Source organism: Hypomesus nipponensis, chromosome 20, assembly GCF_054491055.1.
Source record: "Hypomesus nipponensis isolate SF chromosome 20, ASM5449105v1, whole genome shotgun sequence".
Taxonomy (NCBI): Eukaryota; Metazoa; Chordata; class Actinopteri; order Osmeriformes; family Osmeridae; genus Hypomesus; species Hypomesus nipponensis.
In genome coordinates this window covers 11,699,016-11,709,971 of record NC_140380.1, presented here as the reverse complement: position 1 = coordinate 11,709,971, position 10,956 = coordinate 11,699,016, and positions in this window count along the sequence as shown.

Below are 10,956 nucleotides of genomic sequence, written 5' to 3'. Positions count from 1 at the left end.
AAACTCTCTGAGGATAGATTATCTTCCTCTCCAGTTGTCTTAATCTACTTTATACTTTGTATTCGTTTAGGAGACACTTTATTCCAAAGAAAGTTTCAAACAATGTCTAGCATGAGATCGAGGATCAGAAGTTCCTAGGTCTGAACCCTTACTGTGATCCTGTAACTTCCTGTATCAGCTCCAGCTGTCTGTCCTGCTGGAGGTTGGCATGGTGACGAGAGTGTCACCTGGTCTCTGTCCTGCTGGAGGTTGGCATGGTGACGAGAGTGTCACCTGGTCTCTGTCCTGCTGGAGGTTGGCATGGTGACGAGAGTGTCACCTGGTCTGTCTGTCCTGCTGGAGGTTGGCATGGTGACGAGAGTGTCACCTGGTCTGTCTGTCCTGCTGGAGGTTGGCATGGTGACGAGAGTGTCACCTGGTCTGTCTGTCCTGCTGGAGGTTGGCATGGTGACGAGAGTGTCACCTGGTCTCTGTCCTCCATTCTCATGCTAAGCACACCTCTCTCAGGAAACTGCATTATAAGAGCCGTAGTAAGGATTCCCTACCCTTCTCCTCTTCCTCCTTCCTCCTCCTCTCTTCTCCTCTTTCCTCCACCTCTCTCCTCCTCCTCCGTGTTTCCAGAAGGCAGTCAGGAAACCGGCCCAATCGTCACGTTCCCACAGCCTCCGGGATCAATTCCCCCCCTAACCCCATTCTTTTTTCTCCTTCTTCTGTTCCCTCTCTCTTTCTCTTTCTCTCCGACGGGTCAATTTCCTACTCGTATAAATGAAATGGGATTCCTTCTGGCGTCTGTTTTTGTTTTGGCTGAGAGCTGTTTAAGCAAGGCTCTCCTCATCCACGGTGAAGCCTCGTTCAGCTCGCCATGAAAGGAGCTATTCTTTACGCTCACTGAATGAGGAGAAAATAAAGAAAAAGAAACTACAGCTACAAGGGCAATCAGTCAATGTTACAATTGTAGGCATCAGGGATTTGATTGAGGAAGAGGCTTTTTCATGAACTTCACAAGTAAGGATAACTTATTTAAAACGGCCAGGCTGGTGCACAGACACAAAAGCTGTGTGTGTTGGTGAATGAGTGCCTGAGTTATTGGCTGAGAATGCCGTATGCGTGTGGAGGGAGGGAGGGAGGGAGGGAGGGAGGGAGGGAGGGAGGGAGGGAGGGAGGGAGGGAGGGAGGGAGGGAGGGAGGGAGGGAGGGAGGGAGGGAGGGAGGGAGGGAGGGAGGGAGGGAGGGAGGGAGGGAGGGAGGGAGGGAGGGAGGGAGGGAGGCTTATCAGAACCATAAACTGAAGTCAGGGTTACAGTCGTGTGTCTCATTCAAGAGCAACCCTAAGAAAAGCAAAAATAATAACAAAACTAAATTAATTATCGAATACATTTAATTTGATCACTAAAGACTGATTCGATGAAAATGCATATGTTTAATCTAATCTCTAATCTGTTGAGAGGAAGTACACAATTCACCACACACATATCTAGATTCCTTCATGACAAGGGTAATTTGCTATTAAATATGAAACTCCAGAAGATCTCTGTTTCTCTCGCTGGTGAAAGAATGGGCACTGGGCACGTAGTGTGTTTAGAAAAGAAAAGAAATACTTCTCATACAAGTATGAGAAACAATTATGACTAAATGATATGTTACATGACAGCTTCAAGGTAGTTGAAGAATGTATTTGTCTTGACTGCCCAACAAAGCAGCGGTCTCACTCAGCCACGCCAGTTGGAACCAACACTATTTTTTTAAGCCCAGAGAAATTGTGACATTCTAATAGGTCGATACCCTTGGAAGCCGCTTGAATTTCAAGGGTTAATCTCGTCACCACCCCATTACCCATCTGCCAGCTGTCACACTCTCAAACTTTTAAAACACAAGTGTCTTTGCGACGTGACTGAACACGCAGCGTGGAGAGCTAATCACACAAATGAGAGAACACAAAAAGTGGTCTGATTTAGGCCTATAGACAAAACATTTGAACATTTACCTTACCTTACGATGTCAGTCCACACCGTAAGGTATCAAAGTTTCCCACAGAGATGTCAAACCAAGGAAGTGAGAGGAAACGTTTGGCTAATTACTCATTTTCGAGCCACTCCTGTTTATAGCAAGTCCTTCTAAAAGAGCTTTCAACAAGGTAGTTTCCATCCTGGCTTCCATTAAAGACCCAAATGCCGGTATTTCTTTTTTAACAAGACGTTCTTCCAGGCAGACCTGCCTTTTTTAACAACACATGGGATGTCTCTTATTCGTCACACGTAGTGTGCTGATGTAGTGTGCTGGTGTAGTGTGCTGGTGTAGTGTTCTGGTGTAGTGTTCTGGTGTAGTGTTCTGGTGTAGTGTGCTGGTGTAGTGTTCTGGTGTAGTGTGCTGGTGTAGTGTGCTGGTGTAGTGTGCTGGTGTAGTGTGCTGATGTCTCACAACTCATCGATTTCCCTAATGAGTGACGGGCTGAGAGGGGCGACTTTCACGCTGTGAAAACACATCTGCCGTCTCAATCAAACCTGCTTGTGGGATCGCGACGACTCGTCTGGCTTTCGGGGGGGCAGATCAAGTTGAGGAAGGGGGGCATAAGAGGGTGCCAGGGTTAGCCCAGAGCCAGGATGACATGGTGCTTGTGGTGTTCGGTTGGTCTCTGTGGCAGAAGGCAAGCAGACTTGGCACAAGAAGAACGTTTGGCCTCTGCAGAACTATGAACAGAATGTAGGATGCCAAGGAAAGCAAATAGTTTTTAGGAATTTGAAGAGAAACGTTCTTCTGGATGCTGCAGACTCCATTAAATAGTCCCCCCTTGGTTACTGAGAAAAAAAATATTTAAATATGAGATTTTTTACTAACGGAGAGTGGAATATATACAGCCGTTTTATATACAGGCTGCGTTAAAAGATTTTTTAGGAGTGTGGAGAGGGTGAAGCGTCTCAGTCTAAGAGGGTCGCTGGCCTCGTTTGGAAAAGCCAAGCAAACACACACTCCCTCCCTCACCGAGACCAGACGCCTGGAGAGACACACTGCTGAACAGTCTCTGGCAGACGGAGGAGGGAGGAGAGATGGGGAGGATTAGGCATAGAGGGAGGAGAAGGTAGGAGAGGAGGAGGAGAGATGGAAAAGGGAGGGGAAGGAGGAGGATGGAGGGGAGACAATGCAGACAACAGGAGTGAGTGCATAGTGAAGATGCCTGACAGTCTTAAGAGACTGTGTGTTTCCATGCTGCTCCCGCAGGAAAGGCCAGTGAGGAGGAAACAGACCCCCTCCTGTGCCCAACGACCTCTGACCCGGGGGAGAGACATGTTCCCACAGAGTACAGTGCTCAGCAGGGGGGCCATCCTCTGGGGCTCCAAGTGTGGCCTCTCTGACCCGGCAGGCTGGGGTTCCGGAAACTTCCTCCTTCAGACTCACTGAACTCAGGCTGAACCAGACGTTCAGAGAGGACAATGTTTAGTGGTTTCAACGCCGTGGCTTGGTACTGTGAGTGGTGTGAGTTACCTGACGGTGGCGTTAACAGGAAGAGGAGCGTTAAGGTGAACCAGTTGTTGTTGTTGTCTGCAAACACGTTTAACCTGGGCTTGTGGGCTCTACTGAGCATGTGCAGGACTCTCCACACCCCCCGTGGGATGTCTGTTCTGGGGCGGTGACGTAAAGACCCAGATCAAGATGTATTTTAAGACGCCTTACTTCATCAATCCACCAAAGTGATAATATGCCTCATTTTGACCTCTGGCTCGATGGATTATTATGTTGGGTGACGTGTTGAGAGGACTGTGAAGCTTGGCAGGTTTGCCAGGACAGAGCGAAGCCAAAACGCAGTAATACAGTGAGGCTGCCATCAATCATCTCCCGCCGTCAGAACTGTAAATAGCTAACGAATCGGTCCAATTAACAGGAAAATACCTGGAGTGAGTGTCTGGACCTCAGCCGTCACCGCCTCCAGGGCTGTCTCTTTACCGAAGGGCAAACTCTTCTCTCACACACACACACACACACAGACTGCTGTCTCTCATGCCTGAACAGACAGAAGATATTTATATCACAACCACGGGAATACAGAGACCCAGAACCTTGCCTGTCGACTCCATAGGGGGCTAAAGATACTGGGCATGTGAGCTGCAGTTTTAGTACTGAGAGAAGTGGATTTGAAACAAGACTCTTGGCAGAAATACCAAGGATCATTGACACCAAATGCAGCATTGAGCATGTTTAATCTCTGATGTGACATTTACAGTCCATAACAATCAAACAATATGCACTTTCCTGCTACGAACCAAATTGATCTTCTTACTCAATAACGTTTTATAACCTGTCTTAGTATGATCACAACACTTTCCTGTGAACATGGGAACATGTTGGACCACACTGTGGACCTCATCAAGGTCTTCTGCACTTGAGCTATTGTTTGAGTTGGCAGCGAGGGGAGCAGGGATGAAGATGAGGGTGAGAGGAGGGTGTCTGGTGACAGAGGACAGCTAAAGGAGCCCCTGCTGATGTCAAATGGCTCTGGCACATGAGACAGGGACAAGCAAGGGGCCTGCCTGTCTGCCTGTCTGTCTGCCTGTCTGCCTGATGGTGGCCATCTTTTACCGGCAGATGAAAACAAGTAGCTCTCCTATCCAGCCCTGTCTCTCCTACCCAGCCCTGTCTCTCCTACCCAGCCCTGTCTCTCCTATACAGCCCTGTCTCTCCTACCCATGCTCTCCCCCCACCCCTGCCCTCCCTCCTCCCCCCTTACCCCAGCCCTCAACTTGTTACCCCTGTCTTTACTGTTCACTCCCTGTCTTCTAACTCCAGCTTCTACCCCCCCCCCCCCCCCACCCCAGCCCCAGCTAAAGTTACACACCAGGCTGGCGCGCCAAACAAGTCCTATTAATACAGTGTGGATGGACGGAGGGGTCAGGTGGCATGTTTCTGGGCTGGCAGAGGCTGGGCGGGGCAGGGGGCCGGGGGGCAGATGGTGACTTGTGGGGGGGAGGGGGGGAGTCAGGGCCTGGCCTGCTGCTCTGTCACTTAGATGGCATTTATAAGAAAGATGGAGGGAAGGAAGGAGGGAGAAAGCTAGAGAGAGAGAGAGAGAGAGAGAGAGGGGAGGGGAGGGGGAGGGAGAGGAAGGCAAAGCAGGAAATAAAACCCAAATTGGGTCCAAAAAGGATTGATTGAAGCTGACACTTTCCAATCATGTATGGTTGAACACTAACGCATTGTATTTTAGGGTTTGGAAATTATAGCTTTTAGAGTTTGGGGATGTTTAGAGAGCGGAGAAATAGACTTTATAAGATCATGCGTTGGCAGTGTACCATGACATGATTGAATGTGGTGCAGTTGTAGCACCTCTGCTCAGAGCTGATCTGAGCGAACGAGGCAGCATCGCCTCACCCTGGGAGTCTCCTCCACCTCACCCAGCTCCTGATCTCTCTCTCTCTCTCTCTCTCTCTCTCTCTCTCTCTCTCTCTCTCTCTCTCTCTCTCTCTCTCTCTCTCTCTCTCTCTCTCGACATTGTCCTCCTTTCTTTCCTTCCTTCCTTTCCTAATCTGGTGTCCCCCGTCGACCCCCACCCCCCCCCCACCCCTCACTTATATAAACACCAGGTTTTCACTCCTCGCATAAAGATCTGATTCTTCTCCTCCGTGTTGAAAAAGGGAGGGAAAAAAAGGAGAAAGAAAACAGTTCTGGTGGTGTCTGCCGTCGCTGGCAGGACCAGACCCAGTCCCCCTGATCCCCACTGGTGCCCCACAGCCCCTGATCCCCACTGGAGCTCCACAGCCCCCTGATCCCCACTGGAGCTCCACAGCCCCCTGATCCCCACTGGTGCCCCACAGCCCCTGATCCCCACTGGTGCCCCACAGCCCCCTGATCCCCACTGGTGCCCCACAGCCCCCTGATCCCCACTGGTGCCCCACAGCCCCCTGATCCCCACTGGAGCTCCACAGCCCCCTGATCCCCACTGGAGCTCCACAGCCCCCTGATCCCCACTGGAGCCCCACAGCCCCCTGATCCCCACTGGAGCCCCACAGCCCCCTGATCCCCACTGGAGCCTTGCCATCCACACAGCTACACAGGTTGCCTGCTACGATACCCGTTTTAAAACGGACTTTGTTTCCTGTTCATTTTAGGGGGACTAAAACTGTTTGGGGGGGACTGATCTGATCACAGTAATACTAACTAATACTTTGTTACTATACTTAAGTAGATTTTCTGGTACCAGTACTTAGAAAAAAAGATTCAAAAGGTTTCAAATAAATATTGTCACCAATATGTTTTCACACATTTTTTTTCCCAAAAAAATATTTGTATAAAACAAAAGTATTTTCATCATTAATGAGTACTTGATGAGGACTATACTCCTCTTTTTACACTGCCAGTTGTACAGCTTTGAGATACCACCACAACAACATCATCATTCCTGTTAAATCTGTTAATCTGAGAATTTAAATTATTATTTTCCAATGTTGAAAATACACACCTATCACCAAAAGTTGTCATTAGTTCATAACAGTAATAAACTGCTTGGACCAGTGAGTCATCAGTCAAGGGGTATTGGTTTATATTTACGCAGAGAGAAGTAATTTTCAGTCAAATTATTGTTTCAGGTCACTACAACTTAACACGTGATTGGAATTATCCTGCTTGTATTAAGTGGCCTCCTGTTTTTATAGGTTATTAAATACAAAGCCTGTATTCAGCCGAAGCCAGCGGGGGAGGGGCAGTTGTGCTACAGGGGGGAGGTAAAAACACTATCCACTGCTTCTACAGTAATTGTCCTAACCAGTGGTGACGAGAGTGGGCATGTAGGGGGGAAAGCAACAGCTCACATCGGAAACAGCCCTGAGGGCAGGACTGTACAGTCAAGGAGAACCTTGGTGTGTTTGTGATGCGTGGGGCTGAAAGGAGGGTGGGTCAGGGAAGCTGAGGGGGCGTTCTGGTTGGCAGAAGGCATACTGACGGCTCTGTTGGCCAATCAATAGGTGGAGGTGAGGACCTTGTGTAATCTCCTAGTTTAAGAGAGCCCACAGGGGCACATGTACTATTCTACAAATCTTTGTGACGGTTCTGCCAAGTCAGCATGAGTAATTAGGATACATTTTTAGACTGTCCATTTCAGGGGTACCTGGAAACGAGGGGCGATTATGTGCCGATGGTTTCGGATAAATAAATAGCCCAAAATAACTTTCCTGTCGTCCTTGTTCCTGTGCTCTACCTGGTCCGTCTCTGGATCTCTCCATGGTCAGACTGGCTGGGGAGGTGCGCTGGTGGTAGGGGTGGGCTGGACTGATGTGCCACAGAAAAGCCTGTCTGCTTGCCATCCACAAAGACCCTCTATGCCCAACAAGGTGCCTGTGTCAGCGTTCGTTCCGACAACCGAAAACCCAATCGGCCGTTTGAAACACAAACATGCAGAGATCCCTCAAGTAGAAAAATACCAGAAAAGCTGAGCTGTCAAACCTGCAAGTCATCATAACCACGGTCTTTTATTTAGATATATTTATATATATATATTTATATATCTCTCTTCATACGCAAGCAGAGATCGGAGAAAAACACCTCTGTTTTTATGACGTACCAGAGTAGGTCTCCCTAACCTGTGAACATGCTCATGTCCTCAACCCCCCCGTCCCAGAGAGCAGCTCTCCTCAGATAACCACGCTCCAGGAGCCAGGAGGATAACCACGCTGCAGGAGCCGGGAGGATAACCACGCTCCAGGAGCCGGGGGGATAACCACACTGCAGGGGCCGGGGGGATAACCACACTGCAGGAGCCGGGAGGATAACCACGCTCCAGGAGCCGGGAGGATAACCACGCTCCAGGAGCCGGGAGGATAACCACGCTCCAGGAGCCGGGAGGATAACCACGCTCCAGGAGCCGGGAGGATAACCACGCTCCAGGAGCCAGGAGAACTGAGATACCTAGAAGGTATTTGATAAAGTCTGCGTTTCCAACACCACAATAATGACCACATCTATCGAGTGTTTCTACGCACACAGGAGGGAGAAGAGGAGGAAACTTCCTTCCTCTCTTCCTCTCATTCTGCAGCCTGCAGCTCTCATTCTGCAGCCTGCAGCTCTCATTCTGCAGCCTGCAGCGAGTGTGTGTTCAGTCAGAGGTGTGTGTTTGGGGTGTGGGGGGGGGGGGTTGGAGGAGAGAGGAAAGGAAAACACAACCTTTCCTCAGACTTGAATAAATGAGGAGGAGGGGGAGGAGTGGCACTGCTTTGGATATTATGAAAAGGACATTGATCCAGCCAAAGGAGATGAAGTGTGTGTGTGTGTGTGGGGGGGGGGGGGTCATAAATGAAGACTGCAAATCCAAATAACGTCAGAGAGTGTTGTTTTAAGACTGAGGTGTGTGTGTTACCTGGCTTGTGTCCTCTCTACTTGAACTGACTGCCTGGATGTTCCACAGCTTTCTCTTGGTCTGGCTGGCTGGTGCCTGTCTGGGCTGGGGTAGTACTGGTCTGGCTGGTTCCTTGCCCAGCCCATCCTAGCTCTGATATCATCTGCTGCTAGGTGCCTCTGTCTGTCCCGTTAGACGGCCGACTCCCTGGCTGTGTTTATCTTATCAGGCCAGCTCTGTCTTCAGACTCATCTGACTGCATTGTTCCCCAGCAAGGAACCCACCATCGGCTCCAGCCTCCACCTTCCCTATCTCCGTTATCTTCCTGTTCCATCTCCAAGCTGCTATCTGCCGAGAGCTTGCACGAAGGTCTGTGTACAAGTGGAGGTTGTGTCGTGTTGTCGGCCCTGCGTGTCACAGTTTCAACATTCCCTGTGTTTACATCCTGGTTAGGAGTCTGAGTAGTGCCACTGACGACAGAGAATCCAACATTGCCTGTTTCTAGGCATTCATTCATTTCAGTTTCCCTTCAAACACTACAATGATAACCATACCTATTCAGTGTTTCTACGAGTTAGTCTCTGTGAGTCTCTTTAAACGTTAAGCAGCTCAGGATGAGATGAAGATGAGCTCTGAAGCATGTCTGCTCTCTGTCCACACTGACAGGTGAAAGTGAATTCCAGGACACTGTTTTCAGATCAGTGATAAAGACAAGGAAACCAGGGGAGGAAGTTAGCTCAGACAGGAGATATGGGCTCGTTTAAACGAGTTCTTGGCAAACAGACCATCACTGTGTTGCCAAACACTGGCACAGGACGGAGGCTTCTATCTAATCTTCCCTCCTGGGTGCCAAGACACAAGGGGCTGTATGGATAGAGGGCACAGTTTCTTTTGGAAGATTTAGAGCCAGGAAAGACTAGTAGCTTTTTTTCTTGCTTGAAAAGTAGCATGTTAGAAGAGAAATGGACTTTAGCAAATCCTGGAATATGAGTTCCTGAAAGCATATCAAGAACCTAACTGGATGAAACGTCCAAGGAAACATCAGGGTGTCCAGTGTGTATGTATATGAAAAAGTACATTTATGGATAAAGTTGGAATATTTGAATAAAAATACCCAAGCATACACAAAACACATTGATGATTTGACCTTAGCTGAAAGTAGACCATCTTTACTCTACATTACCCATCTGAGTGTATGTCGATATTTTAATACTCGTTATATTTGGTTTTGGTAGAGTTAGTTTTTGTAATGATGGAACAAACTTTGGAAGTCTAACCCACTCAGAGCTGTGTGTCAGGGGGAATGTTGCTATGCTACTTCTGACCTTTATTGTTGTTGTAAATGTTTATTAGCCCCCCCCCCCCACACACACACACACACACACTCCAACCTCCCCCTGAGAGAAGCGCCACCATTGCCAAGACAACATACAACCATTTGTATCCAATAAATGGTTACATTCATTCGTTCTTGTTTATGACTAGTGTGAAGGAGTGCATACGGCTACAACACCACCGCTATACTATTTGAATATACCTGGTATACACACCTGAATACCTTTCCCAAAGACAGCGTTTCAAGCAGAAGTACTGTAAACTATTGAAGGGGTCAAGCTTGCCTTTGATGTGGAGAAAGGTATGAGGGCAGGAGAAGTGGAAGCAAGCAGCTACGCTTCAATACATAGTCCTTTCTATTCATCCTGGACCCAAGTGTTTTATTTACAGTAAAGAAAATGCAGTTATGGCGATGGTCAGCTCACTTAGCCACCACGACGAGGACAAGATTTCCTTTCAGATGTGTAGGCTAGCTCTTCTGGAGCGCCGTGAGGAACTGGAGTAGGGCTTGTCCCAGTTTTCATGAATCACACATACACGCGCGCACACTCACGCATACTGCACCTAAGTTAGGGTGAGGCCCTCACTTCATAAAAGGTGAACTCGGCCACCATCTTCCTCTGTCACACTCTCATGAGTCATGAAGACAGAGACTATCTTTGGATAGGATCCTGGGTCTGCTGAGGGGTGTGTGTGTGTGTGGTGGGGAGAGAGAGAGTGAAGAGGGGGAGAGTGGTAGGAGTGCTCACAGTCCATAAATGCCACATTATGGCGTGACCTCTTCAGTACCTCAGAGGCTACACCCCAGCCTGGCCATGCAGACTTCTGAATGAGTGCTTGTGCACCACTTGAACAAATGTAATGAATGCAAATATATTCACAAGAGAAGGACATCTCTGCTTTTACAAAAGACCTGAATCCAAAGCTATTCAAGGACCACATAACCGATCACAATGCTTCGTGTTCCGTCGAGATCACTCAAAGACTCATTCGCTCACTATCGTAGTCCATATTGACAGTCCTAGCCTATAGACAAACACACTATTCTACATCAACGGTGAACTGGATGACCCGTAACTGCTACTGTACTCAAAAAACATGTCGGTAAACTAGGCTGGACATTTAAACATCACGCTCCCAGATTGCAATTCGTCACATGATTGACTTATGTTTCACTTGCTAACTGCCTAGCTATAAATGATCTCTTCGTTATTAGGCCTAACAGACCGCATCAGAAATGGGGGAAATTTGGCCAAATGGCTCTTTAATAGACGTTAACCTGATTTCAAAGTTTTGATTGTATA